Source organism: Ovis canadensis, chromosome 8 (assembly GCF_042477335.2).
Source record: "Ovis canadensis isolate MfBH-ARS-UI-01 breed Bighorn chromosome 8, ARS-UI_OviCan_v2, whole genome shotgun sequence".
In the NCBI taxonomy this organism is placed as follows: Eukaryota; Metazoa; Chordata; class Mammalia; order Artiodactyla; family Bovidae; genus Ovis; species Ovis canadensis.
In genome coordinates this window covers 36846247-36851535 of record NC_091252.1, presented here as the reverse complement: position 1 = coordinate 36851535, position 5289 = coordinate 36846247, and the positions used below count along the sequence as shown (strand labels likewise).

Below are 5289 nucleotides of genomic sequence, written 5' to 3'. Positions count from 1 at the left end.
ACAGTACAAAAGCATCAATTCTTCAGCGCTCAGCCTCCTTAGGGTTCAACTCTCACATCTGTACGTGACTACTGGAAAAACCATAGCTTTGACTATATGGAACTTTGTTGGCAAAGTGATGCCTCTACTTTTTAATGTGCTGTCTAGGTGGAGTAGGTATGCCATAAATATCTGTCAAAGGAGTGAGTACATGAGAGAAAGCAAGCAAGGACGATGGTGGCTGAGAAGGGATCAGCATGCAGGATTCATAAACTGAAGGATTAATATAGGAAATAGGAACCAGACTAGGGTTTTTAAGCAAAAAGATGGAATTACAAACTTGGCGGATGGCTGGAAGGGAAGCCTCTATGCTGGATTTCTAGGAACGATCCCCAGCCTGTGGCAGAGCTGACCTGCCGGGAGTGGTGGCACCACTGCCACCTTTCTCACTTTCAGGAAGGCAGGACTCAGGGGCTGCCGCTGGCACTGCTGACCCCAAGAACACGGAAGCTGCAATACCCCAGCATTTGGTCAGACAGCCGGGAACATCTGCCTGCATGCTGGGACATGCAGGGGCCACTGCCACCTCCTCAACTGACTGACACCATGAAGCTGAGATTGGATGCCGGTGGCCCCACGGCCTTGCTTTCCAACAGAAAACACACAGAGCCTGTAGGAACTAGGCTTCTGTCTCACGTTTGCCTTCCAAACTCTGTGCTAGGATGGCCTGACTGACACTCACGACCCTCATGGTAAGAGAGTCTGGGAAATGTAGTTTTTTTTTTCTTCTTTTTTTAGCTTCCTTTACTCCATGCACCTACAGGCATCATAGGAAGATGTAGCAGTGGACCCACATCACACTCCACCTGTGCATTCTGGCGATCTATCGCTGCAAAACAAACCACTCCAAGCGTTAGTGGCTTAAAACCAGCCATTTATTTTTTTCAGAAATTGGAAATTTGGGCAAGGTTTGGTGGGGGCAAGATCCCCTGGAAAAGGACATGGCAATCTTCTTCAGTATCTTTGCCAGGAGAATTCCACGGACAGGGAAGCCTGGCGTGCTACAGTCCATGGGGTCGCTAAGAGTCAGACACAACTGAGCGACTAACACTTTCACTTTCACTTTACTTTTGGTAGGGGCAGCTTGTCTCTGCTTCATGAGGAGTCAGTTGGGATGGTTCAACTGGTGGTTTAGCATGAGCTCCATGGTGTGAGCAAGCCCCCACAGCCACCTGGGAGCCCAAGTGGAGAGGAACCAAAGCCCTTGGCAAGAGCCCCAGCCAAACTCCCTGATGCTGCAGGAGCCAGCATCAACTCAGCGGCTGTGTGTACACCATTGGGAAGGCAGGTCCTCCAGCCACACAGGGATGCCCTAGTTGATGCCATGTGGAGCAGGGATGTCCCTGACGAATGGTGTCCAAATTGCAGACTAGTGAGCAAAATAAATGACTGTTTCTATTTCTGCCACTAAGTTTTGGGGTAGTTTGTTTTGTGGCAAAAGATCACTAGAACACGCAGGTTGTACTGAATGTGAAGGAGGGAGGGGAACAGCAGATGGAGCGATCAACAGGAATGAAGCAGCCGATGCCAGGGAGAGGAAAGGCTGACCTAAACATAGGCCAAGCTCACTTTCCTCCTTTACCCTCAACACTGAGACTTACCAGCTTTCTAAGGGATGCTTCCTGAAAATCAAGCCAAGGTGGTTTGGGCTGTATATACCCAGCCAGTAGGCCAAATCTCAGGCTGAATAAGAACCCTTTATTCTTATGAGTATTGCTACCTGGGGGCTCTTGGTCTCTTCCAGAGATTGCCTCTCAGCAATTTTTGATCATGGCCAAGTGATTTAGATTTTGAAATTGCCAAATGTCATAAAAAGGCAAGACTGACCCAGTGTGTTCTTATTTATACAACCAGCTTCCAGGATAGCTCAGGGGGTTTCCAAGTACAGGGTTGTCATATACAGTTGCGCCAGTTGTATACTGCACAACTCTAGGGGGCACCATTCACATTCTAGTCATGAGATCTTGGCATATTTATTACAATAGTTTTCTGGCAGATGGCAGCAAAGTGTCTTGAGGTAGGGTAGCTTTTTCTAATTTGCAAAAAGGCAATTTATAGCTAGTGGCAAGAGGCATAGGGACAAAACTAGGGTCTAATAAATCTTTGGCCAGTGGCAAGAGTTACTAGGAGAAAAGGAGGAAGTGGGGAGGAGTCTTAGGATTGAGGGAGGCCCCTTTGCTCAACCAAAATGAGCACCCAAGAGATAAAAAGTATTGAGATTTGTGGGGTTCAAGATCCAACTTCTTGGGGTCAGCAAGGCTTTAATAGGATTTGGCCAACAAAAGGAGTCTTCATGAGAAGCACAGATAATCAGCTATACACTTGTCCTAAAAAGTTGACATTTAACGGCTGAATATAATAAGTAAATAATGACCCTTTGTAGAGAGATGGGGATGAAGAGAATGAGTGAATATCTAAATAAAAATTCTATGGTTCTGGTGGGGGTGGGGAGCGGGGGCAGGTGGGGGAAGGAAAATGGACAGTGATTGCCATGGGAAAGCACTGTTTAAGTGGAGCTTTAATTCTGGTCCACCACAGGAATTCCACCCCCCCTTTGACCACTCTGGTTCAGGAACAAGTATCATAACTCATAGCAATAGCACAGCTTCTGAATGTCAAGGTAGATGACATGATGCCTTTCTATTCCAGATATTATAGATTGCAAAATCTTTACAATTGGAACAGCGTTCTCCATTTTGCACCTGATTCCAAAAGAGAGTCCCAGCCAAGCACAGCTTTTTGTTTTATCTCCGCATCTTCCAAGGTCTCCTTTGGCTGAGCGTGTTGCTTTTGTTCCTGGCTTGCTGTTTTAAGTACAGCTTTGCTGCGTTTCCATTTTCCCTAGTATCCAGAAACAAGTACTTATTTGAATTAGAGCAGAAAAATATTGAATAGAATGAAGCATTGCTTTCCCCCTCTCAAACATGCTGAGGTCATGGTTTAGTGACAGTGGTGACAGTGATGGATGCCTTGCACTTTCACTTAGAGACCTTCAGGAAGGGATAAACAAATATTTTCTGAAATGCACAGGTGAGGGGGGAGGTGAAGTGGTTCACATAGGATTGTGCTGCTTATGGTCTGATTCCTTTCCCCCTTCTCAGTTATCTCAAAAACTATGCTTTGGTGAACAGGACTGGAGTCGTCCATATTTTAAATCAAACTAAAGTCCACTGAAGTAGGAAAATTATGCATTTTACGTAAATGATGTGGGCAAATTATTATTCAATTTTTAACAGGGTTTTTCCGTCACTTTGCTGTGCACAATGTAACATGGTTAATTTACCATATAGCATTGTTATTCATTCCCTAATTCTCTAGGCAACTGCTGCCTTTTGCTTACCATTTCCTCGTTGCTCTCTGGGAATTGACAGACCTCCCGGCTCCATTTAGGGTGGTTTGGTTCCAGGGCGATCTCTAGGGGCTTCCTTCTCTCTTGTCATCTTCCAGCGCTTACCCCTTGGGAGGAGCCTGAAAATGAAAGGAGTCACATATCTGGATTTAGTTTCTGAGTGGCTTTAAATGAATCCTTCAGTAAACACACACACACACACACACACACACACACACACAGAGACACGATAAAATCTCTTGCTGCTTAGTAATATTTCCCCACAGTATTACATGTATGCCTTCTGTTAAAAACACTATCTGAATAATACCCATTTCATTCCCTCTTACTTCCAATTAGCTGCTCATTGATTATTACATAGCAAGCACTTGATAATTAACTAAAGGAAAAAAATTTCAAAACAAAACAACCGGAATGCCTTGCATCTGCTAATATATACCTGCTTTCATGAATTTACATATTACCTGATGATTCAAACAAAATAGCCTCTTAAATGGGAGGGGAGGAATGAATGACAACAGGGTCACCAATGGAAGAAAACTCCCTACTAATTATTCTTAGGAGAGGAAGTGTACAAGTCCTGCAATTCTCTTATTCTCATACTCTATATAATTCAGATCACATTCCAGCTGCTGGACTGCTGGAGTCAAAAACCTTATTCTGTCCTTTTACGGTATTATCTCACATCTGGGTAGTTAACAGCACAATAATCAGAATAACTGATGCTCCCTATATACCTTCTAATGTCTGTGTTTGGGGAGGGGGAGGAAGGAGAACGAGATTTAGATTTTCTTTGCTTGGTTTTTGTTTCTCTTCATTTAGATGCATTTGTTGAACACCTTCTATATTCAAAGCACATTCTCTCTGGCCCCTAACTGAAGCTGGGGATTAGAAGAAAATACAACTGAAGGCAAAAAATGGTGAGCCTACCATTATGCATTACATAATCCACCTCTGCTTGTCCTTTAGGCACCCACTCCTCCAGGAAGCCTCCCTTGAATTCCCCATTCTGGGCCATTTGGCACTCCTTTGCTGCCCCTTGTGTTTCTTCCCAACAGAGAGCTTATTGCAACTATCTTTTATGGACCTCCATCTCACTGGAGAAGGTAATGGCAACCCACTCCAATATTCTTGCCTGGGAAATCCTATGGATGGAGGAGTCTGGCAGGCTACAGTTCATGGGGCTGCAAAGAGTTGGACACAACTGAGCAACTAGACTGGGAGTACTAATTGTCTCCTTAGCTTTCTAGTGGTAAGCACAGGGTCTAACCCACAGTATGTACTCAAAAAATGTCTGCAGAAGAAATGAATGGTTAAGTCCTTACACATAACCAAAGTCATCTCTTTGGTGGTCATCCCATTGCCTTGAATAGCCTCAGCAAAGGGCTCCTTTCATCCCAGTTCTGGTTTCTTCCTCTTTGTCCAATGTCTCCATCTTGTCTTCCCCAATTTGCTGCCATCTTGGACCAGCAGGCTGACCTGATCAGACCTTCACTTCTAGGCAGTTCTGGATGATTTTCCTCTTCCTATGATCAAACCCTCCCATCTTCTGTCCCATTCTCAGTCAGGGGGCTGTTCTTTGCTGAGTGAAAAATGGGAATCAAATATAGAGAATCTATATTAGTGGTGGTTAAGATTACCTCTCCCAACTACAATATTTCCATGTTAGCAGTAGTATCTTGTGGACAAGATCTTCATCCTGTGATTCTCAAGAAGGGTACAGGGACTCCCTGGGTCATGCCAGAGTTTTGCCAGGCATACCACAAGCCATAGACTTGTTAACAATGCACAATCTGAAGGATGGGAAAAGAATTTTGTAAGAAGACAAAAAATGGGTGTCTTAGGAAAATATCAATTTTTTCATAAAATGCACAAACATTAGAATGAGATTTTGAAGGCCC

General features: G+C 44.3%; 1 long non-coding RNA gene across 1 annotated transcript; it reads right to left on the bottom strand.

The window, feature by feature from the left end:
* Window positions 1-754: 754 nt before the first annotated feature.
* Window positions 755-4966, bottom strand: LOC138444731 (uncharacterized). Its single transcript, XR_011258564.1, has 2 exons — window positions 4714-4966; window positions 755-3507 (listed from the first exon to the last, which is right to left on the bottom strand). It is a non-coding gene; the product is annotated as an uncharacterized lncRNA (long non-coding RNA).
* Window positions 4967-5289: the final 323 nt, after the last annotated feature.